Genomic DNA, 26,195 nt, shown 5'->3' on the forward strand with positions numbered 1-26,195 from the left:
TCATGGAACACTACATCAAAAACTAATGATGTAATGTATGGTGATTAACATAACAATAAAAAATAAAAAATAAATAAAAAAAATAAAAAGCTCATCCTATCTAGAGAGAGGAACTGCATTTGAGATCCCAAACTTAGGTCAAGCTAATCTGCTGGTTTAGAAAATAAATCTTTGATATTCTCCCAGTATAATAGATCCATGTTACCAAAATAAGGTCTGGTTCCACAATGAGGACTCCAGCATACTGGGTAAAGCCAACTGTAAAATACTAACATAGAGACGTGTGTATAGCAAAAGAGAAAGAAAACACATACAAATGCACGCACCCATACACATAAATCCTACACAGGAGAAACTTCCAAATAAAAATTCCAAAGCACATGAGAGGATGTGGAGAAAGGGAAACTATCTTACACTGTTGATTAAGAATGCAAACTGGCGCAGCCACTCTGGAAAACCGTACAGAGGGTCCTCAAAAAGTTAAAAATATGACCCTATGACCCAGCAATTACATTACAAGGGATTTATCCAAAGGATACAAAAATACTGATTCAAAGGAGCACATGTAACCCAATGTTTATAGCAGCATTATCAACAATAGCCAAATTATGGAAAGAGCCCAAATGTCCACCAACTGATGAATGAATAAAGAAGATGTGGTACACACACACACACACACACACACACACACACACACACACTGGAATATTACTTAACCATCAAAAAGAATGAAATTTTGCCATTTGCAATCACATGGTTGGAACTAGAGGGTATTATGCTAAGTGAAATACGTCAGAGAAAGACAAATACCGTATGATTTCACTCATATGTGGAATTTAAGAAAGAAAACAGTTGAACACAGAGGAAGGGAAGGAAAAATAAAATAAGATAAAAACAGAGAGGGAGGCAAACCATAAGAGACCCTTAACTAGAGAGAACAAACTGAGGATTGATGGAGGGGAGGTAGGCAGAGGATGGGCTAAATCGGTGATGGGCATTAAGAAGGGCACTTGTGATGAGCACTGGGTGCTGTATGTAAGTGATGAATCACTCAATTCTACTCCTGAAACCAATACTATGCTATATGTTAACTAACATGAATTTAAATAAAAATCTGGAAAAACTAGGGGCGCCTGGGTGGCTCAGTCGTTAAGCATCTGCCTTCGGCTCAGGTCGTGATTCCAGGGTCCTGGGATTGAGCCCTGCATCAGGATCCCTGCTCAGCGGGAAGCCTGCTTCTCCCTCTCCCCACTCCCCCTGCTTGTGTTCCCTCTCTTGCTGTGTCTCTCTCTGTCAAATAAATAAATAAAACCTTTAAAAAAATCTGGAAAAACTAGTAAAAAAAAAAAAGAAGATATACAGATAACAAATAAGCATATGAAAAGATGCTCCACATAATATATCATCAAGAAAATGCAAATTAAAACAAGATACCACTACATACCTATTAGAATGCCAAAATCCAGAACACTGATGACGCCAAATGCTGGCAAGGATATAGAGCAAGAGGAACTCTCATTCACTGCTGGTGGCAATACAAATTGGCAAAGCCACTTGGAAAGATGGTTTGGCTGTTTATTACAAAGCTACACATATGCTTCCTATATACAATCCAGCAATCTCACTCCTTGGTATTTACTCAAAAGAGTTAAAAACTTATGTCCATGCAAAATTCTGCACACAGGTGTTTATAGCAGCTTTATGCATAATTGCCAAAACTTGGAAGCAACTGAGATGTCCTTCAGTAGGCAAATTGACAAAAAAAGAAGTGAAAGAAGCCAATCCGAAAAGGCTCCACACTGTATATTTTCAAACAACATGACAGTCTAGAAAGGACAAAACTATAGAGACAATAAAAGGATCAGTGGCTGCTGGGATGGGGGAGTGGGAAGGTAGATGAACAGGAAGAGCACATTTTTAGAGAAGTAAAAATACTCTGTATGGTATTATAATGATGGGTATGTGCCATCACACATTTGTCCAAACCCATAGAATGTACAACACCAAGGAGACTCTAAGGTAAATTGGGTAGATTTGGGTGATTAAATGTCAATGTAAATACATCCTTGGTAAAAAAATAAAGTAAAATAAAAAGCACACGTGAGAAAAATAAATATCACAAAGCTCACAAACAGGAGACATCACTTTGATATTATCCAAAATAATATCAAATATTAAAACATTCTTCTAAGGACTTTCAAATCTCCATAGAAAAAATAAATAAATAAAGTCTTTAAAAAAACTGATGAGAAACTCCGACATATACCTAATAATTGTTCTAAAATTAAAGACTGGAGAACATGGCTAATGATTTTCCTGAGTTAAAGGAAGATGGGAATGATCAGAAAGAAAACTTGTGATCCACAACAGAACAAACCAAAACAAGCCCATACCTAGAAGCTTTTAAGAGTGATATTTCCACAGCTCCGCACACTGCTCTGAGGGTCTCATGTGGGGGCTCTGCTTCCGGCAACGACGATGGGGTTTTTTTTCAGACAAAACTTCCAACTGAGAACAACCAGGACATCTGGATGATTTGTTCACAAAATTTGTATAAAAGCATCAGGGAGGGCGCCTGGGTGGCTCAGTCGTTAAGTGTCTGCCTTCGGCTCAGGTCATGATCCCAGGGTCCTGGGATGGAGTCCCACATTGGGCTCCCTGCTCAGTGGGAAGCCTGCTTCTCCCTCTCCCACTCCCCCTGCTTGTGTTCCTGCTCTCACTGTCTCTCTCTGTCAAATAAACAAATAAAATCTTTAAAAAAAAAAAAAAAAGCATCAGGGAGCTCCAAAAGGGAATGAGGATCTATGGTACCCAGATCCAGGCAGAGAAGAGAGGCACAGAGAAGTGACCTCCTCTTTTTGAGGTACTTGCCAGCTCTGAAAATGACAGCTGACAGGTGGAGAAGTGAGCAAAACCTTATAGCAGTTAGGGAGGTTACCACAAGTTGAGTTCTGAGACCACACGAAAAGAGGGGCCTTGATAAATATTCCAGGTTTTGGTTGAGCTTTTAAGAGCTACACCCTAAGAATGATGCTGAACTAGACCACATGGAGGTCAAGAGACTAAAAATCAGAGACAGAAAAAAATCTTGAATGCTGTTAAAATGAAAAAAAAAGAAAAAACCTTCAGGAGCAACAATTTACCTTTGAGTTGACTCCTAAACAGAAATAAGGGAGCCAATGTTATAAGAATTATATTCTGAAAGGACAGGAAGAAAACACCTGCTAATCTAGAATTCTACAGCAAAAATATCTTCTGAAAATGAAGGTGCTATAAAAATATTTTCCAAGAATTCAGCATTAGCAGATGTGCCTTGAAAGAAATAACAAACGTTTTCTTTAGCTAGAAAGAACATGATTGAGGTGGCAAGGCTAATATGTGGGTAAATGAATATGGACTACATAATCATTTGCATGAGGATTAAAATAAAATGTGAAGAAAAACGGAGAGAAAATATATGAAAACACCATTACATAATTTGAGAGGAGGATAAAAGAGGTTAAAATGTCCTAAGGTCCTTGCAGTGTCCAGAGAGTGGTAAAGGTATTAATTTATATTTATTATACTTTAACGATTTAAGGATACAGATTGTAACCTCTAAATCTATATTGACTAATTAATAGTAAAAAAAAAAGCATATAACTAACAAGGTAATGGAGGTGCAATGATTAAAGATATAATGTAGAGGCAGTCAAAAGGAGCAAAAACGTATCAAGAATAAAGACAAGGACAACTAGAAGGCTAATCACAAGACAAATTTTAAAGCCTTCACACCTGTGAAGACATACCCCAAAGGAAGGAGGATGCACAGGAAGACCCTCCAACTGCAAAGCGGCTCTGAGGGGGTCTCAGCCAGGCTGAGGTGGGGCCCAGAGCACACTGCCCATTCCCCGAGTCACAGCGTGGACAGAAGAGGCTTGGCTCTTTGTACCCCTGCCTCGAGTACATGTGGCTGGGAGCGGCCCAGCCAAAGAACAACCTTAGGCTAAATGCAGTGACCCCGTCCCAAAACGGTTGGGGGTTGTCTGCTAACTACGCTCCTTGCAGCAGCTTCTCTCGTCAAGAAAGATCTGAGCAACTTACCTCTGAGATGCCACAGTCCACCGTTCGTCCTGTATCAATGCACATCTCCCCACATGTTCGAAGAGCACCTCCTGTGGGCCTTTATTCCTGAGGTAAACACGAAGGAGGACCAGGCAGCCTCTGTCCTTACCATTAATCTGGGGCCACAACTTGTGCTCGTTGCCTTCCTCCTTCACCATCCACTTTTTTTTTCCTTGAGTAAGCTCCACGCCCAGCCTGGAGCCAAATGGGCTTAAACTCACAGCCCCGACATCAAGACCTGAGCTGAGATCAAGAGTCAGAGGCTTATTGGAGCCAGCCAGGCGCCCCCTCACCATCCATTTTCAATTCCCCTCCCCCTCAGCGATCATCTGCAGGTTTTAGTGCTCACTCGCTAATATTACCCATTCCCGAGAGGCCCGAGACCCTGGTAATCAGACCCTCCTCAACAGGTAAATGTATTAATTTACATTACACTCTAAGGACTTAAGGACAGTGTTGCTGCATTTGTCCACTCACAACTGTAATGGGTGAGGGAGTAAAAACCAGACCCAGCTGGATCCCTTGCATCCTGCCTGTATTTCTCCTGCCCCCACGGAATAAAATCACCCCACCTAACTCACTTTGAGCTCTACAGTCTCAGTGCTCCATGTACCGTTTCCATCTTCTGACCGACTTCTGGCCCCTCTGGCTTTAGATGCAGCAGATGTCACAGAACCCAGATCATAGTAGGAAATGAGGGGTGCACAGTCACTTGGTACCCATGGTCAAGTCTTCCACCAGGACTCAGTCACTCTCCAGGAGCTTTTTCTCAAAAAGTGTATAATTCTCCACCGCAAGTAACTCAGTCTTGCTCCACCACACCAAAGGCCTGCGTTGTAATTCTTCCACTGAGGCTTGCAAACTCCATAATGAATCTTTTCTCACCTCAGACATACATTTCAAGGACATGGTAGTGTTGGCTGGATCATTTGGCCCAAGGGGCAAGGGTGTTTGTGTCCAAGTTGATAGCCTTCCATGTTACCGTATATGGCTGAAGCACAATTCCGAGGTATCAAGTACACTGCCTCCCAAAGCTGAGGAGGACCATCAGGCATTGTGTAGCAATGTGTCTTTTACTTTGGGATTTTCTGACATATCCCTGACTACATCCTCCACAGACTTTCCTGAGGTGTCCGATTCCTGCAAACATGTATTTCTCTCTCACCTGCTGGAGAACCTGGGTCTCTCACATGACAGTTACCTCTTGCTCATCCTGCCCAAGCAGCATATCATCAGTGTCATGGATTAGTGTGGTGTTCTGGTGATATCCACATGAACCAGGGGGTCAAGATCTCTGAAGTAGGTGATGATGGAAGACGGGAGAGTTAACATGGTCCTGGGCCAAAACTTGGAATGAACTGCTGTCCACATGGATGCAAATTATTTCTATCTTACTGGGAATGGAAGAGAATACATTTGCCAAATAAAAGGCCACACAGTATATACCTGAGACATTATTACTCTGCTCTCCCAAAGATAGTACATCTGGTTGGCAGCTGCAACGGGAACTGCTCCCTGGATGAGAGTGCACAAGTCTACACTGAGCAGCATCCATCACGTTTCTACAAGGGCCAGGCTGACTAATTAGAGGGATATGATAGGAACCACTGCCCATGGATATTTAGATCTTTAAGTTTGACACTAATATCCATAACCCACTCCCCAGGATTGTCTTATATATAATATCTTGTCTGCAATTTAACACAGTTTCAGAGTCTTACATTTGCCCTTCCCCATCATTGTAGCTCTTAACCCACAGGCCAAAAACTCAATGTGAGGATTGCTCCATCTGCCAAGTGTGTCAACTCCAATTATATACTCAGTGACAAGGAAAAGACCCACTGTGGGGCAGGCTTGGGCCAGGACTCAGTTATTACCTAGCTCCTCTGTGTCTCCACTCTCACAGAGGGGCTCCAGTGAGGCTCTATGTCAACTCGGACCCTGTGTCCTTTAATCCTCAATATATTTTGACATTCTTATTTCCCCAGTGCACAGTAACCCAGGTGAACAGCTCCCAGTCCTACTAGGGAAGGACTGGAGGCATTTTTACAGTATATATTTGCTGTGGCATTGTAAGGTCCTTCCTTTTGACCTGGCCCCCTGTGACTCATTGAATTCCGGATCTGAAAATTGGCTCAGCAAGGAAAAATTGGCGGAACAAGGGATCATGATGACATTTTATTGGGCAACTGTCCCCAGCCTCTTGCTCCTCTATTCTTGCCCTGTTCTGATGGTGGCTGTAAACAGCATTCTCAATGGCTGCCCTACTTGGCCATAATTGGTGGTCTTAATGAGTGGAGTGTCCCACATAATATAATCTTCCAGTGGGTCTAGTGACCTCACATAATATATCTATTCTGAGATGTTCACTTCCCTCAACCTTTTTGCTTTCTCTAGAAACTGCCTCAGCAGCTCAAGCATTTCAGGTTCATTCAGTGTGGGCTACTACTTTCTCCAGGCTTCTAACAACGACCACGGCAGTTAAATTGCCCCTTCCCTGGGGTTCTTGCCAGGGTGTTAAATTCCATGTTTGAGAAAGCTCTCCTAAACCACTGAGTTCTTTCTTCTGTTGTCTCACATTCCAACCACTAGATCAAATACCCTAAGTTATAACCCTTGAAAACTTTTTAAAAGACTTTGGATACAAACTGAAGTATTTACAATTGAAATGATATGATATCTGTGACTTTCCTTAAATATTCAAACAAAAAAAGTACAATCAAATGTTATATGTGGAGAGGGCTAGATGAAATTAGAATGCCAGAATGTTGGTAAGAACCAAAGCTGGGGGCATCTGGCTGGCTCAGTAGGTAGAGCGTGCGACCCTTGATCCCGGGGGTGTAAGGTTCGAGCCCCACGTTGGCTGTAGAGATTACTTAAAAAACAAAACAAAACAAAACAAAAACACAAGAACTGAAGCTGGTCGATAGACTCACAGGGTATGTGTGTGTTTCTTATTACATATTCTCTTCTTTGTGTGTATATTTGAAAACTTCAATAAAAAAGATAAACACCAAAAGGAAATTAGAGAGCTCCAGATCTTTTATTTTCCTTTGGGGTTTCAAGGCGACAACACTTTTTTATTATTTTATGGAAGATAGAAAGGAACGTTTAAATGTAATGGGGTTGGACAGCGTGAGAGGAGGAGAAAGCAAAGGAAGGGAAGAGGAGGACGAAGAGAAAGGGGGGGGAGAAGGAGAGAGGCAGGAAGGGGAATCTTACATAGAATAGGGGCTGGTGGGGAGTCAAACCTTAACTGTCACTTAACCCCCCCGCAACATTTCCTTTTGGACAGAGCTGCAGCCTCGGAATCATGGGGCTTGACCAGGTGCTGTGTGAGAGAGCTCTTCTCAATCTCTTAGGTGGCTGCATGGTCTCTGATAGATGAGAGACTGGGGTCTTGAAATGCCCAGCAGCCTCAAGCATGTTGCCTTCAAGGTACAGTGCCCATGTTGAAGGTGGGAAGTAACTCCCTCTACATAAAGGTTTCTAACACGCAGTCAGGTTGAGAACCCCCAGATTAAGAGATAAAGGTGTAGACCCTGTCCTTCACAGGGAGGCTGCATTGGATCCTGACTAGGAGCATTGTTTTGGAGTCAGACAGGCTTGTGTTCTGGTCATGTACCTGCTCTGGGTCTCAGTCCTCTTAGCTGTGAAATGGAAACGGCCATGCCTACCTCATAAAGGTGTGAGGGGTGACTAGAATACAAGTCACCGTGTTTAGAAAGCATCTCGGGTGCTGCTTCCTAGACAAGTGTCCCTTGGAGGTAGCTGCTGTTATTTTACAAAAGGTTGTTGGAGCCAGAAAAGCCTTCGCATCCCAGAGAAATAAATCTCTAATTGTGGAATAGCATCACAGATGAGTAGGGGAGACCTTTGGGGATTTTCATAGGAACTCTCAGCTTCTACAGGAGGAGACTCTCATCTGCATGGTTGTAAGTCTGGCCTCCCCCTCTTTCCACATCTGCCTGTATAAGGTTATAGAAAGGGGCATTCATAAATGTATGAGAAAATGCAAATCAAGAGCAATGAAAAACAAACGTACCTCGTATTGTTAGGAAATTAAATCTGACAATACTGACTTTAAGGGAATAGCTGTCAATGGGATCATTTATATGCAGCTGATGGGGTATAATTAAGACACTTGGGGAAATACTGTGGAATTATATTGTATAGTTGAGCAGCCAGATACCCTACTATCTAGCAATTCTACATCTAAGAGTATAACCAGGAGAAATACTTGCACATTTTACATGAGGACATGGGAAAAGTTTGTGTCATTTCTAGGTTGTCATAGCAAAAAAATGAAAATAGCCAGATTGCCAAAAAAAAAAAAAAATTCATTATAGAAAATTTGGACAATATGCCAAAACTAAAGAAGAAAATATAATTACATCATATTCAGCGTTTTTCTTATATATAAATACAATTTAATACAATAATACTATATAGACACTTTTACATTCTATCCTTTTGAGTTCACATATGAGCTAATATTAAGCTGGAATGTACAGTCCAACCACTTCAGTTACTAAAATATTGAAATATTTCCATAGTGGTTAGAAATGGTTGCTGCCCCAAGCTTTCCATATACCCCTCCTGAGTTTGCCTTGGCTTCCACCCCTGGGGCCCTTAGACTCCCTCACATTTCAGAAACTAGAGGAATATGCATGACACTAAAAGAGGCCTCCAGAAACTCTATGCTAGCTTAGTGCATCCAATTGTACATATTAGCACTTGTGCCGTACCAGTTAAAGACTTCTATTATGCCATGTCATTAATTTTTTTTAAGATTTTATTTATTTATTTGACAGAGAGAGACACAGCGAGAGAGGGAACACAAGCAGGGGGAGTGGGAGAGGGAGAAGCAGACTCCCTGCTGAGCAGGGAGCCCGATGCAGGGCTCGATTCCAGGACCCTGGGATCATCACCTGAGCCGAAGGCAGACGCTTAACGACTGAGCCACTCAGGTGCCCCCAAAATTGGGAGAGTTCATATGCAAATTTGGATTTCTGGCTTTTTTTTTTTTAGATTTTATTTATTTATTTGACAGAGAGAAAGAGAGAGTGAGCACAAGCAACGGGAGCAGCAGAGGGAGAGGGTGAAGCAGCTTCCTGCTGAGCAGGGAGCCCGATGCCATGTCATTAACTTTTTTTAATTATTATAATGTCCATGTTGTGATTATGCCATAACTTATTCAATTATCTCCTTATTGAAAAACTGGTGTTTTTTTAAAGATTTTATTTATTTATCTGAGAGAGTGAGCAAAGCAGGGGCAGAGGAAGAGGGAGAGAATCTCAAGCAGACTCCCCGCTGAGCCAGGAGCCCGATGTGGGGCTCAATCTCACCACCCCAAGATCATGACCTGAGTGAAAATCAAGAGTTGGATGCTTAGCCGACTGAGCCACCCAGGTGCCCCCCAAAAATGGGTGTTTAAAAAATATATATTTTGAAAATATTTTTATTTTATAAATATCACTGTGATGAGAACTTTGTTTTATTGCTTATTTATGAAATCAGGACTAGGTCACGCAAGGATGAATAATGCTAAAGCCCTCAGTATACACTGCTTAATCATGGTAACTTTTTAAATTGAGTTGACTTAAAAAAAATAAGGAACCCCAAAGACCTGAAAGTACTAAAAATATAAAAGCATGCCCGAATGAGGGTTTTCATGGCAGCTAAAAGACATAGGTACATCACTTGAACATTTTAAAAGAACTTTCTCATGTGTTGTTTCCTCTAATACTTAAAACAACTCTGTAGAAAGGGTAGGACAGATATGCTCATTAGTAACTTATCCAAAACCAATTAGTTATTAATTTATATAGCTAAGACTAAAACAGGCCTGTGGATGCACATGTACTCTCCTTATTCCACAGCTTTCAATTTTATATAATATTGTATATGCTCATTAATAAATACTAATCCCTTTTAGTGGATGTGGCTGAAATTCTACTCTCATCTTTGTGCTTAACTTTGATAGTACCAAAAAAAAAAAAAAAATGGCCGTTAAGAGCTCATTCTGACTTTACCCAGATAATGGTTATAGTCTGCTTAAAGTCAGGTGACCTCCATTCCATACTCATAAATATACTCCAATGGCTGATGAGATTAAACAAAATGTCATGGATAATTTTCATCTCTAATCTAATAAAAGTGATTGTATCACTTCTACTCAGCTTGGAGGAAATAAAAATTTCAGTGTCTGAAGAAAGGAAAATGTGATAAATGGGCTTAATGATCCTGGTAGAGAGGAGATATACTCCCAGACTTATTTTTTCAGTTTGAGTAGAACTTCCATTTGGGCTCATCCTTCCATTCTGCCTCAACAACACAAACTGGCATCCTTTCCTAGCCAAAGCCTATATTCTTTAGCACTGAAAGTATTCCTTCTAGAAAATGGTATTTTGTTTGTTTGAGGGGAATTTGATACAGCCTTGACAATTCTGCCATGACAATAAATTTGTTTCCATCCAGTTCTGTGATGTCAATTTGGTTTCAAACATATCACCTCATGCACTCTCGGCATGCAGCATCTCTGTTATTTTAGACTTCAGTCTGCTGTAGGCTCAGGGAACACTGTGGTGTGTCTATAATTCATGTTTATTTTTAGAGTTATGCGACTTTCATTAGAAATCACAAATCCATCTTAACCCAGTTTAGACTCTTGTTCTGACAAAAATGTTCATGCCAGGAGAGTTTCAGTGCGCAGGCTTTGAAAAATAATTGAAGGAGTTCTTCCTGGGGAGGTATGATGAGGGTGGAATATGTTCATCTCTATCCCTCGCGCAGGATTAAAAGGTATTTGATTTATGCCACCAAACAATATCAAGTGAAGGTTTCTTTAAAGATAGAGATTCCAAAATGCTTCTGATAAATAAACCACAGCCACATAAAGCAAAATGAAAAGATATTTGAAAGAAAGCATGTTTGAAGAGAAAGGGACTAATGTTCATTAAGTGCCCACCAGGTTCCAAGTACTTTCTGCAACACCGGAAGTAGGTATTGCTACTATCCCCATTTTATTTTATTTTTAAAAAATATTTTATTTATTCATTTGAGAGAGAGAGCAAGAGTGGGGGGGAGGGGCAGAGGCAGAGGGAGAAGCAGACTCCTGAGCAGGGAGCACATGTGGGCCTCAATCCCAGGACCCCGAGATCGTGACCTGAGCCAAAGGCAGACGCTTAACAGATTGAGCCACCCAGGTGCCCCTACTATCCGCATTTTAGAGTTGACAAAACTGAGAAAATAAAGAGCAGAGCCAAGATGTGAATCCAAATCTGTTTAAATTTCAAAACCATTGATTTTTGTAGTGCACATGTCGAATGAGAGTATGATCGAGCTTTTAGTGGTAGATTGCATTAAGGTCCCCATTTTGTCACTGCTTCCTGCATACCACGCCCTTTGCCATGTAACCTTCTAGAGTTCTCTGGCTGTAGGCAACGTAACTCCCATATCTCGTCTAGTCTCAACCATGTGACTTCCTTTGGCCAATGGGATATTAATAGAATACAAGCAGGGGGTGGAAAGCATTTGCTTGAAAGCATTTACTTGATTGAGCTTGGCCTCTTTCACCTTCACCAGTGCCATGAGAAAGACTCACTGGCCCAGGGGAGGAGGGAGAAACCCACAAAACAAATCCACCCCACCGGGATTGCAGGCACATGAGTGTATACAGCCAAGAACAGCAGAATGCCCTGCCAGGTCCAGTCACTCCCTGCCGAATTCAGCTACCCTTAGCCAATCCGCAGATCTATGCAAGTAAATCCTGTTGTTTTAAACCACTAAGCTATGGGATGATTTGTTGCACAACAGTTTTGTGGCAGTAGCTGACCAATCTACCCCCACCCCATACCCTGTCCCAGCACAGAGCAGGCATTGGGTTGTGTTTTTCTTTTCAATCCTACAGTTGTGAAACCTACAAAGGACTGAATATTGCTTCTATGCACAATGAAGGAAAACCTTTTGGTCAAAGAATTAATCCTAGAAATATTCTGTAAGAGCTCTTGAAATATTAAAATGTCAGCCACAGTCCACACTGAAGCAGCATTTAAGTCCCAAGATCACCAGCTGGTTGACTTCAGAGAATGTAATCACATTCCAGGGACAAAGGGGATGTGCTTTTAAGAGACAGGGGCAAGCTGTCACTCTGAAAAGAGAGGACATATAAAAATTTTGACCTATGAAAATTACACTTTAAAATAACTGATAGATGCAAAAAAAAAAAACAGATAAAGTTTGACTAGTTTTTATCTTTCAGTCCTACAATTTCATAGAGAATCTCTCTTCCCCCAAAGAACTTAATTCTCATTTACAAGAGGAAAAAAGGATCGCACGAAAATAAACTGATCAGTTATAAGTTCATCTTCCAGTGTTGCTTGTTATGACCTTGTTGTAACACTCAGGACCCGTTTCCGTCTCACCCATTCTTTAGAGTCTGCAGTCCACTTGTTAGAATAAGACTTGTTTACTATATAACAAACTTTTACCCATGCTGAGAGGCTCAGCTCCAGTTCTCGCTCTTCAATAAAAGCTCCATAAACTTTTCTTTCTATCCTAATGACTTGCCACCAGCCAAAAATGATCTCTGCCCCACAGTTCTCTCCTGGAAATTTATTTGCACTTTAAAAAAAAAAAATTACCTCAACACTTTCCAGTTGGGTTTTGAGGTATGTTTGTGCATTTTGACCCATCTGCTAAGCAGCAAGTCGTAAAGTGAACTGTCTCCAAAGGTCAGAGGGGTAAGGCTGAGGGAAGAGGGCTGACAAATGGTGACCATGCGGAGTGGAGAATCTGGCTAACTGAAGGACCACATCCCATCTGGGGAAAGAAAGCTGTCCTCAGATCCACCTAACAGTTTTCCAATAGGGGAATATAGGCTCAGAGGTGATAAGTCTTCCAGTTTTTAAGATTTGAGAATCCAGATTCTTATGTAAAATTTCCCAACTTTATATGAAATCCCCCTTTTTAAATCTTGCTGTGACAGAGATTTCATTATTGTTCTGAATTACATAGCTGCAGCACTGAGGCAGAAAACCATCCCCCACTCCACGAAGGAAGGGCTTGGCTACGTGACTTGCTTCAATAAGTGATGGTTGTACTTCATGTCTAACCAGACCTTTCAATGTGTCACTAGAACCTCCGATCCCCAAATGACAGATACACAGAGCAGACTCCAGCCCTGACCTGCAACCTGAAGCAGAGCCACCCCAGCTGACCTGCAGATCCATGAGCAAGAGAAATAGATGTTTGTTGTTGCATGCCCCAGAGATTTCTGGAGTTGTATTTTATATAGCATTATTGTATCTGAAATCTGAATAAGACATTTGGCCATAAATTTAAAGAAAAAATTAAAGCACGGGGACGCCTGGATGGCTCAGTCGGGTAAGCGTCTGCCTTCAGCACAGGTCATGATCCCAGGGTCCTGGGATCGAGTCCCACACTGGGTTCCTTGCTCAGCGGAGAGCCTGCTTCTCCGTCTGCCTGACACTCCTTCTGCTTGTGCTCACGCTCTCTGACAAATAAATAAATAAAATCTTAAAAAGAAAAAGGAAAAAAGAAAGCACAAAACCCTCTGATAACTAAGTTTGGCTCACAGTTCTATAGATTACAACCTTCATTACTGGGCATTTTTTGAGGGGCATTCATAGTGAGTGTGCTTCCATTTAAATTTCCTGTTCCCCGTGATGACAACGTTTAATATCATCTATCACAGAGTAAAAAAACCTAATTTTTCACTTGACAATAATCTGCCATTTATTTTTTTTTAAAGATTTTATTTATTTATTTGAGAGAGAGAGAATGAGAGACAGAGAGCACGAGAGGGAAGAGGGTCAGAGGGAGAAGCAGACTCCCCGCTGAGCAGGGAGCCCGATGTGAGACTCGATCCCGGGACTCCAGGATCATGACCTGAGCCGAAGGCAGTCACTCAACCAACTGAGCCACCCAAGCGCCCTAATCTGCCATTTATATCAAATCTTTTCTTAGAAATAAAAACCTCTTGTCCAGTCAGATTATGGGAAGGTCAATCTATAAAGTCTGCTGAGTCATCATTGGGATCAGCTAACTCACATTTCCACATCTCATTCCATATATAAACCCGACAAAAGTAGATAGCATCCTTGAGGAGAAATTTGAAAACACTACTCCCAGCACTGGTTTAACTCTTTTGGGTTGTCTGTAGCAAACGGGAGCAGTCTCATTTAGCAACAAGTTGATTCAGATTGTTAAATCTGGATAAGTAAAGATGTTATGCCCAGAGTTTATTTCTCTCCGTATAGGTTTTGTTTGGCAGTCCTGGTTGGTACAAAGGCTCACCAACATCTGTGACAGGCTTTTCTACAATCCCTAGATCCCTTCTCCTCAAGACAAACATGAGTCACCACCATCCCCACATTCCAGCTCCCAGGGAGGAGAACGAAAACAGAGGTCAGCCTCCTTTCCTTCTAAAGGCATGACCAACAAGTTGTACAGAGCACTGTCCCTGCAAAATAAACAAACCTCTAAAGAAAAAAAAAAGAAGGATGAGCCCAAGCGAGGACAGCTGCCGAGATATACCGTCTTCATAGACAGTGCTCCAGAGCTCCAGAGAAGGAATGTCCAATACAGAGTTGTATAGGTTTTTTGCTACATCAAGAGTTAGAATCACCGCTACTAAGGACGTTTTAGAAAATTACAGACTTTATCTTATGCTTTTAGTATGTGCCAGGTCGCAGGCTTCAGAGTTATGAGAGCACAATTTAGGGAGACTTTTATCTTTAATCTGAAATGTTTCTTTTAGATCATTTGCTAACGAAACAGATGTACAATGTGTGCTGAGTGAGGGCAGGAATAGAGCCCCTACTTTGAAGTTCGATAAGTCACTCTGACCTTGGTAAAAGTATAGCTTCTCTGGGAGCCTAGGAGCAGGGCCCACAGACATTAAAAGTTGAAAATTTCCTTTATCAGCCCCTCTGCTCACATCCTACTGGCCAGAGCACTGTCACGTGATCCCTTAGCGGCAAAGAAAGCTGGGGAACGTATTCTTTTTTTTCTTAGGTTTTTTTATTTATTTATGTGACAGAGAGACCGCACAAGCAGGGGGAGCGGCAGGCAGAAGGAGAGGGAGAAGCAGACTCCCCGCTGAGCAGGGAGCCCAATGTGGGACTCGAACCCAGGACCCTGGGATCATGACCTGCGCCAAAGGCAGATGCTTAACTGACTGAGCCACCCAGGCACCCCTAGTGAATGTATTCTTTAAAGATCTATTGCTATATACTCCAGAAGAGAGATGTATTGAAGAGACAACTCAGAATCTCTGTAATATGGAGCTAGAAGGGAAACATTTTGACAAGTTTTAAAAAAATTGATCCATTGTAGTCAGTGCATGTGAGTTTATAAGTAAATCTGTCTCTATGTACACTTCTTTAATAAAAACCACTCCCCCCCTTACTTCCATTCAGGAAATATTGAAGAAAGATATTTAGAGAAATAAATTTAAAACAAGACCATAATTTTAGACCGCCTGAAATGGCCAAAGGATTTGATCTAGTCTTTTCCTTGCTTACCACATGATTAGTATTGGGTAAACTTCATTTTGAACTGAAAGGGGGTGAACTTCACACATGATACTCAGGCAGATGACCCTTATTTATTCATTAAGTGGTTAATGGTTATCTAGTGAGGGGCCATGGCAAGGCACTTAGCTAAGCATGGAGGATGAAAATGGATAGCGAAGCATGCATGGTCCTTGTCTTCGTGAAGAGAAGACAGACATCAGTCACACAATCACACAAATAGAAGCACGATTACAAGCGGATGGAAGTGCAATCAAAGTTGACACAGAGTGCGGAGCAGTACCCTGGCCATGGGGACATGAAGATAAACAAGCCCTTGGGGAACACAAGGAACTTCTCCTTTCACATTCTCACACCAACTCCATTTCTCTTTGTGTATCTTTCGTTTTGAGGAGAGACCTAAGGGAGTCCCCACAAATATGCTACCCAGAAAGGTAGCTTATTAGCTTCCAGGCGCCACAGTGACACCTCTCAGAGCACTCTGTTGATAGAGCAATTAATTTTCTAGTTTTTGACCAAAGAATCCATGTAGCCTATGTGAGTAATAGAAAACAGCTCAGGAATGTGTTTGTCTCAAACCATACTCTCAGCTTCTCTCGTGGAAGTCTTGTTGAGTTGCCAAAATGATAATTGATCTCACTAAAAGCATCCCAACTGTCAGGGCTCAGGAGAAATTGAGGAGGATACTGGGAAATTGTCATTGTTGTGCCAAGCTGCTAGGTCTAAATGGAAAGAGTCAGGTTTTCCCTGACAGGAGATTAAGGTACAAAATAAAGTAACACCTCTGGATTATCTATTATCCATGATTTTTTAGAGAGCTGTGGTTTCTAGTTTCATTATACACACAGATTTTTTAAATTTTATTGTTACTATCTTGTGACTACTCATTTTACAAAGTCCCACTCAAGATCCCCCGCCTCCTAATTGCCCCCTTGGCTCACTGCTGCCTCTTCCACCACAACCAGATACTCCAGGATAGCACTCAACTCTCATCTCTGCCTTCAAGCCCCCAGAAGTACCCTGTTCTTGTTCTACTCCTCAGTGTTCAGCAAAAATAACGCAATTTTTAAAATACTCAATAATTCCATTTTCTAATGCACGAGCACCTGCTGGTTTTAATAAGAAAAATAGCAAAGGGGATTATTCCTGAAGTCAGGAGATGAAGTTGCAGTAAAATAGAGTTAAGAATAGCTGGCCTATCTCTTCCACAGGAGGCCTACACGCCGCCGCTGGGGCCGCCGCCATGTCTCTAGTGATCCCTGAGAAGTTCCAGCACATTTTGCGAGTACTCAACACCAATATCGATGGGCGGCGGAAAATAGCCTTTGCCATCACTGCAATTAAGGGTGTGGAGCGAAGATATGCTCATGTAGTGTTGAGGAAAGCAGACATCGATCTCACCAAAAGGGCCGGAGAGCTCACTGAGGATGAGGTGGAACATGTGATCACCATTATGCAGAATCCTCGCCAGTAAAAGATCCCAGACTGGTTTTTGAACAGACAAAAGGACGTGAAGGATGGAAAGTACAGCCAGGTCCTGGCCAATGGCCTGGACAACAAACTTCGTGAAGACCTGGAGAGACTGAAGAAAATTAGGGCCCACAGAGGGCTGCGCCACTTCTGGGGACTTCGAGTCCGAGGCCAGCACACCAAGACCACGGGGCGCCGTGGCCGCACCGTGGGTGTGTCCAAGAAGAAATAAATTTGTAGGCCTTGTCTGTTAATAAAATAGTTTATACACCTAAAAAAAAAAAAAAAAGAACAGCTGGCCTACTTCACCTTGTGGGGCTTTGATAAGATGGAGTACATGAAAACATTTTGAAGATGACAACACTCTATAAGCCAAAGGTAAGAGAATAGGAATGTCTCCTGAACACACAGGATGTGGGATGTCTTAAAGACTCTGAAAATCTTGTTGTGTTCTTAACTACATTCCTCCCTCAAATCTCAATATAACCTAGTTTATCATGATCAAGAAGTTTGCACTTGCAATGTTGTTCTTTAGATTGAGTATTGGGTCTCCGAAAGTCCCTCTGGCAATACACAGATCTACCCAGTGTTGGTAACAACTGAACCTCAAGGGTAAACCCAAGGAGAAGGTTATCAGAATATTCCATTTTGTTCTTGCCAAATGGATGTGATACCTTAGAGAATGAAATACAACATGAGTAAATTTGGACTGAAGAGAGAAAATTCAAGTTCGAACTGAAACGAACTATTTATGTGCTTGGGTAGAACACAGGAGGATATAAATTAGGATTGGTTCCAAATGGGAAATGTGGAGGCAAGTAGTATAGAGAAATTTCATCTACTTAAACCACATGACTTAAACTAGACAGGAAGAACCAAGTTTGTATATAAAAACTAACTCTTTCCACATCCCTTTCATCATATCTTCTATGAGCCTCAGTTTCCTTATTTGTGAAATGAGAATAGTAATGCTCACCTTATAGTTCTTTTGAAGGATTAGATACTAAAATAATGAAAAGCAATAAGATACAGTGTCTTGAATTTTATTGAGCACATACTCAATAAATACTTTCCTCCCCTTGTACTACCTGTGAAAATTTACTGTTTGAGGTTTTTATTAGGGGTGCAGAAGGAAGAATTAGCATAAAGGGGAGAAAGCAACATTTAAATTCTCCCTTTGGTGGGATTCTTTTTCCTCCCTTCTTTGGGAACTAGAAAGTTCATGTACAATGTTCATGTAATAAAGGAGAAAACAAAGAAGAGAAGAAGCAAGAGACCCTAAACATTGTGTAGAAATATTCACAACTTGAAGGTGATAAGGCATGTACTCATGAAAGAACACAGAACTTTCAGGGCTATCCTGGAAGGAAGGAAGCAGATACAGGAAAGTGATCCAACTGCTGGTGGAAGGTTCAAGGTTATCAAGCAAAAGGGATAAGGCAGAATGACTCACGTCAGTGCGCTGGGAGAAATTGCAGCTGTGGTTCTGAACTTACCCTCAGTATTTAAGAATTTTGAAAGAATGAGAGAAATGCAAAACAACACAAATATTGCAGAGAGAAAACGTCTTAATTTTCAGGTGGATCCTGAGAACTATAATTTAATACCCTCCAAAATGTTTAAGGTGGATTGGTAAATATTTAATTAATAAGCTCGTGGAAAAGAAAGATATGATTGCCAAGAATCTTTCTGAATCTCTCTGAATAGCCTTGGTTAATATGATTCTTAGACTCATTAGGAGTACCATAAAGGGTGTGTTTTTATTTTACCTGAGCACTTAACAAAAACCCTTTCAGTGGTGTAGTCAAGAGAGAGCACTATGTGATGAGTATTTACAGAAAAATCTCTAGACTTATTGAGGATCAATGCTCAAATAGCTGCTTCCTCAATGTCAGTAAGGACAAAATAATCTAGAGTCCGGCTACAGATCTCAACCCCTGCTTGATCTTTCTTGCCCTTGTCTGTCCCATCCCGAGAAACTGACTCTCCACGTCCTCCCAATATGATGAAGCAAAATATACATTGAAAACTTCCTTTACCCAGAATATGGGAACTTGGAATTGAGTGAAAATTCTAGTGCTACTCCCCAGAAATCAGTTCCTTAGTCTCCATTCCTGGGGGAAAACATTCTTTTACTCACTGTCTTAGTCAGTTTGGGCTGCTCTCACAAAGTACAATAGACTGGGTGGCTTATAGACAGAAGAAATTTTATTTCTCACAATTCTGGAAGCTGGGAAATCCGACATCAAGGTGCCAACATGATCAGGTTTTGGTGAAGACCCTCTTCCAGGTTGCAGACAGCCAACTTCTTGTATGCTCACATGGCAGAAGTAGGAAGAGAGAACTCTCTGGAGTCTCTTTTATAAGGGCACTAATTCCATCCATGACCTAATTACCTAATTTCTAACAATTTGAATTGTGTCAGAATGGAAGAGTCTATGTGAAAGCGGTAGAGTCCCTGCCCCTGGAAGTTTTCCGGCAGAGGCCAAGTTGCCACCTGCTAAGAACTGGAAGGAGGGTGAGGAGAGGGGCGGGGGAGTCTAGAGTAGAGCACGTTGTCAGCCTATAGGACCACCTAACAGCGCCTCCAACTGGAAGATTCTGTCATCCATCCATATTACTCCACTACTTTCCAAAGGAAAGAGGGATGTTTCACAGGCACTAGAAAACTGTTCAGACAAGCCTGATACTCCTCCTGCAGCGGAGAAAGTTGTACCTAAAACAGTGCAGTCCGCACAAATTGAGACAAAATGGCCCTTGTGAAAATTGTTAATTCAATCACTAAAATAAAACTGTCTAAGTGTGCATATGGTACTCATTTAATAAATCTTAAAAATGACACTTCCTGACAGGCGAGGGAAATATTTAAGTGCCAACTTCAGAACCACAAATCTGTCTAAATACTATAACTTGTAAATGAGATACTTTGCCAATATATAATGCAAATATGATATACATACACACGCTCTTTAAAATATTTTTCCTTACGTGTAAGTTTGTCTTTCTAAGGCAAGTGTTTATAGCTGAAATAGTATGGAATTGCTGTTTCAACCGTACTTTCTTATCTTTTCCTTAGTACCATTTTTTCTACTACATCAATGTTTTGTAAATAGGGGTAAATTTAATTACTCTAATAGAGCCCACGTGTTGTTAAGCCATGGTAGATAGTAGATTTTGCTTTGTGTTAACCTTAAAACCATATACAATGTAATGATTGCATGACCATTTGGATGACCAAAATATATTTGCCATATACATCTGGTCTTCATCCATCCTTCTTAGTTCACAGCTTCCAAAACCCTTGGAATTTCCTAGGCACTGAGAGTCATAAGGGTGATTTTGCTATATTAATGAGGTGACTTGGGGGGGGGCTGGCTGCCAGTACAGTCAACCATGTGATTAGAGGGTTGGAATTCTCTGTCCCACCCCCAAGACTTCCAGAGAGGGGAGAGGAGCTGGAGATTGAGTCCAATCACCAGTGATAAATGATTTAATCAACCATGCTGATGTAATGAAAACTCATAGAAACCTAAAAAGCCAGGGCTGGGAGAGCTTCTGGGTTGGGGCACACACGGAGATGCCGGGGGAATGGTGTGCCTGAAGACGACGTGGAAGTTCTGGGCCCTTTCCCCATGCCCTGACCTACACATCTCTTCCATCTGGCTGTTCCTGAGTTACAGCCTTTTATAAGAAACCAGTGATCTAGTAAGTAAAATATTTCTCTGAGTTCTGTGAACCACTCTAGGAAATTAATGGAACCTGAGGAAGAGCTTGTGGAAACCTCTGATCTAGAGCAGATCTGTAGCTAGTTGGTCAGAAGTGCAGGTGATATTACTCTAGCTTGTGACTGACCTCTGAAGTTGGGGGTCAGGGAGCAGGGTCTTGTGGGACTGAGCCCTTTACCTGTGAAATCAGATGCTATGTCTGGGTAGATAGTGTTAGAATTGAGTTGAATTCTCAGACTCTGCTAGCATCCAAGAACCACTTGCTGGTGTGGGGAAGTGCCCCACCCCACCACACACACACACATACACACACACACACACACACCTCTCAGAACAAAAGACCACACTTAGCATTTATTTCATTGCACCAAAAGCAAATCTATTCCAAATAGCATGAGTCAACTATACAGATTTTATTGACTGTTCAGTTAGGATACAGAAAAGATTTAGTTAGGATACATCATTCTTTACACAGAAATCAAATTTATAAAATCCCAATTAAAACCTGGAGATTAAAAGAAACTTAAAAGGATATCAACTAATTACAATGGATAGACCATAACTGGTTCATACTAGAGCAAATGAACTCAAAAAATAAAATGATACTATGAGGAAATTAAACTCCGAATATTTGATGACATCAGGAAAATATTGTTAATTTTTTAAGTATAATGATGGTATTGTGCTTACTTTTTCTTTAAAGACTCTTGAATCTTTAGTTTTTAGAAAAGCATTCTAAAATATTTGTGAATTAAATCATGCAATGTCTGGGATTTGCTTCTAAACAATCCACGAATGGTGAGACAGAAGAGGATATAGAGGACAGAAGATGAAATCTGACTTGATAATTATTGAAATCACTGGTGAAAACAATACATGAACATTCATTATACAATCATCTCTACTTTTATAAATGTCTGATACTTTCTATATTTTTAAAATAAAAACAAATCTATTTAGACATTTCTCTTTTCTCTGCGAAGCCCTTCTTCAACTACCAGCTATCAGATTTTCCTATTTTACTTCATTTTCTCTCTAACTCCTCTATTTGCTTAAGCAATTCAACTCTCAAACAAAAAAACAAAAGCCTTGAAGCTAACCACGCCCAGCCCTTTAAAGAACACATTAAAGATTATTAATTATGCTCAGAGTCTACCTCTTGAGATCTTGGGTTCAGGCCAAAACATCTGTTTAATCATATAATCTAATTGCAATTCTCTTTGTATATCATTACACTGGAATTTTTTAAACAAAGAAACTGTATTACCATAAATTTCATCTTAACAGTATTAAAATTCACGTGTGTGTGCATGTGCATGTGCGTGCGTGTGTGCGCACGTTTATCTCTTCATGTGTGCTCAAGAGGCACAAAAGCCTAAGTCAGTGAGAGTGGAAAAATTAATGATTTTGAGTTTCTGAAATAAATTAAATTAAATAATAAACAAGGACAAATGGACTAAACCAAACAAATGAGGACAATAATATGAGGTATAGTCTCCATTTGAATGTATCTGTTATACCCTAAACTAATTTTATCATCTTCCTTTCACTTTTATTCACTATTTATGATTTACACAAAGCCAGTTCACAAACACAGAAGGAAAATGTTATCAAACATAGGAAATAAATGGCTCTGTCTGGCTCCCACAGATCTCTAGCCATATTGGGGTTTATGGCAATATCGTCTACCCTTAAATATTGGAAACATATTTTTGTTGTTGTTGATTTTTGTTCTGGCAGACACTCTGGACTATCCATCCGAAAGATCCTCATAACCCTTTTCTTCCCTATCTTCCTCTATTGAGAGGCATGGAAGCTAAAATACATAACTTCCCAGACTCCACTGCAGTGAAGAATGGCCAAATTCTTGCCAATAAAAATGTGAATGGGATGTCTTCTTTGGGCTGTGAATTGTGCAGGACTGTTGAATCACAGATCTGTACTTCTGAAACAAATAATGCAACATATGTTAAGAAAAAAGAAGAAGAAGAAGATAGCAGCAGGGGAAGAATGAAGGGGGGAAATCGGAGGGGGAGACGAACCATGAGAGACGATGGACTCTGCAAAACAAACTGAGGGTTCTGGAGGGGAGGGGGTGGGGGATGGGTTAGCCTGGTGATGGGTATTAAAGAGGGCACGTTCTGCATGGAGCACTGGGTGTTATATGCAAACAATGAATCATGGAACACTACAACAAAAACTAATGATGTAATATATGGTGATTAACATAACAATAAAAAATTTTAAAAAACTAATGATGTAATGTATGGTGATTAACATAACGTAATTTAAAAAAAAAGTAAATGGGAGTCACTGTGAATGCCTTCTCTTCTCAAATTTAAAATGTAAAGTCTTATATGGAGAAAGCTTTGTACTCTTCTACCTTCTTTGCTCCTGGAAGGCAAACATGAGGTCTAGAGGTATAGCAAGGCCATCTTGCAACTAAGAGATCAAAAACACATGCTGAAGATGGTATAGCAGGAAAAGAAAGAACCTAGACCCAGAACATTGCTGAACAGCTGCTTTAGTTCTAGCTTCCTGTCTCCAGATGGATTTTCATATAGGAACAACAAAATGTTGTATATTTAAGCTAAGGTTAAGAGGGTTTTCTGGGTTTCTGTTTTGTTGGTTTATTTGTTTGTTTTGCAAGGAAACATATTCCTAACTTACACACTCATGTTCCTGGGAACAAGTGCCTGGCAGCCATTCACAATAACAGAAACAACATAAATATATGTGAGAATATTGGCAGACTTCTGCTCCTGGCAAAGATGAAGTGACAGGGACTGGATTTACATTTCCATGTAAAATAAGTAAAAGAACAGACATAATATAAGACACAACAGTTTTCAGACACTGAACACCAGTTCACGCAGGACATTGGTCTCTAGGAGAGGGGGAAAATATGAAGTTAGTTTCAGTGATTGCCCAGGCTTACTTCCTGGAGAAAGCTTCTAGATACAGAGCTGGGAGTCCAGGCAGGGCAATGTGGATAGAGTCATTATGGCAGACCACCAGGGGGGTTGGTGGTGGTTGGGGGGAGGGCTGGGGATTGGTGAGGGCAGCTGCCAATGGAAAAAGCTCTGGGGATCTGCAGAGTATTCCCCTCCAGTCTGCAGCTGAGTGCTGAATAAGGCACATATGTGAGGAGAGCAGAGACGGGAACAAAACCATCAAAAGAACAAAAGTAATGATCCCCAAACCCCACCCAGGCCTAGGAATAATCAATATTTTCAACCAGCCAGAGCGGAAAACATCAAAACTCATGGGACAGCAGATAGTACTCAGAAGAACATCACCTCAGTAGTAAGACCCAAGTAGCCCTTCATTATGGTTGTCTGGTCCTTATACCTCACAAGACAGAAGAGAAAGCTTGGAAAGAATCAAGCTGTTCCCCAGTAACTTAGCTGTGTCACAGAACAAAGCTCAAAAATATTCAACACCCAACAAAACATAATTTACAATGTCTGACATCCAATGAGAAAAAAATTCAAAGAAGCGGGAAAACAACCAATGAGAGGAATAGAAAGAATCAATAAATAGAAAACAGACTTAGAAATTACATACTTTAGGTTGTGAACAGCAAAGAACACAATATTTGCTTTTACAAAATTAATATACTACCAAGAACCAGAGAGGATTCAGAGAATATCATTTTATGAAATATAATACAAAACAGAGAAAATGCTTAAGAAGTAATTAACATGTGGTAATTAACAATTGAGTAACTAACAATTAGATTATCATCAGTATGATTATTTCATAAAGAGTCTTGGAAGGGGGCTCAGTCGGTTAGGCACATGCCTTCCAGGTCATGATCTCAGGGTCCTGGGATCGAGACCCAAGACCAGCTCCCTACTCAGTGGGGACTCAGCTTGTCCTTCTGCCTCTCCCCCTGCTTGTGCTCTTTCTTTCTCTCCCTCTCTCTCTCGATCACTCTATCAAATAAATAAATAAAATCTTAAAAAAAAAAAAAAAGAGTCCCGGAAGAACACTTTCTCTTAAAATCAGAAACCATGATCTTTTTTTTTTAAGATTTTTTTATTTATTTAAGAGAGAGAACACCAGCAGAGGGAGAGGGAGAAGCAGGCTCCCCGCTGAGCCGAAGTCAGATGCTTAACCGACTGAGCCACCCACATGCCCCAGAAACCATGCTTTTAAGACCAAGATAGACAGGATGCTGCTGGAATAATTTAGTCTAGTAGTCTATTTTTTGGTTAAGCTGTAAATACAACAAGAACAAGAGCAATGCAAACAAAACAACAGATAACAATAATTTAGTGAAAACTTGGTACAACACCTTCCCTCGCATGTCCCTGTGCAACTAACCATTTTACAGAAGGCAAGACGGAACTGAGGCTTAGAGGAAGTAACTTTACTGCTAAACATCTCTAGTATTTATATCTACTTTTCTGCTGTAGTGAGCACAAAATGTTGGCAGGGGCTCCAGGTTCATCTTCTTGAACTTCTGTGCTCTCCTCTGTACACTACAGAAGCAGATGAAGAATCACATACATTAACACTAGGACCAGTCATCAAAGTCATGTTTTGTTTTTCAATCCTTGATCCAAATCATGGTCTTATGATTTGCCTCCTTCCCCAAAAAAATCCCAGTTCATAGTTGAGTGCAACTGGTAACCATAAATTTTATTATTTGAAACTTCACCTAATATTTTACCAACACTTCTTGACTAAAATGCTTTAGAACAGTTTCATTTAATCAGTTTTTATAAAACTCATTGAACATTGAACATGTTACTCTAAGAGTAACATGAAAATACACATATTTTTATGGCACATCTAGAGGCTATCGAAACCACCAAAATCATGAATTAGAAATGCATTTTTAATATGATAAGAGTAATCAAAAGACAACAGAGAAACCTTTCTTTCTTTAAAAAAAAAGTAGGGGCACCTAGGTGGCTCAGATGGTTAAGCGTCTGCCTTTGGCTCAGGTCATGATCCCAGGATCCTGGGATCGAGCCCCGCATCGGGCTCCCTGCAGGGAGTCCACTTCTCCCTCTCCCTCTACTGTTCCCCCTGCTTGTACTCTCTTGCTCTCTCTGTCAAATAAATAAATAAAATCTTTAAAAAATAAATAAATAAAAATTTCTAAAAAAGTAAAAAATTTTTCTTTCTAAATGTAAGATAATCACCTAGAGGTAATAAAATTGTCTTTTAATCCTTAAAAATATAATACAGGTGGCTGTTTCTTCTAAAATTTATTTCTTTAGGCACTTGTGGGGCCCAAGTAATTTATTATGAAAAGCTGAGAGAATGAATGTATCCTACTTTGTATTACCTAGCAGCCATTAAAGCTGAATTCCTCAATCAAAAA

At 40.6% G+C, this 26,195-nt stretch overlaps 1 pseudogene; it reads left to right on the plus strand.

Annotated features, from left to right (window-relative positions):
• Positions 1-16,869: 16,869 nt before the first annotated feature.
• Positions 16,870-17,424, plus strand: LOC112819763 (small ribosomal subunit protein uS13-like; annotated as a pseudogene).
• The last annotated feature ends 8,771 nt before the right edge of the window (positions 17,425-26,195 follow it).

The sequence above is a fragment of the Callorhinus ursinus genome, unplaced genomic scaffold (genome assembly GCF_003265705.2).
Source record: "Callorhinus ursinus isolate GAN/ISIS: 27379988/994484 unplaced genomic scaffold, GSC_fseal_2.0 scaffold3, whole genome shotgun sequence".
Taxonomy (NCBI): domain Eukaryota; kingdom Metazoa; phylum Chordata; class Mammalia; order Carnivora; family Otariidae; genus Callorhinus; species Callorhinus ursinus.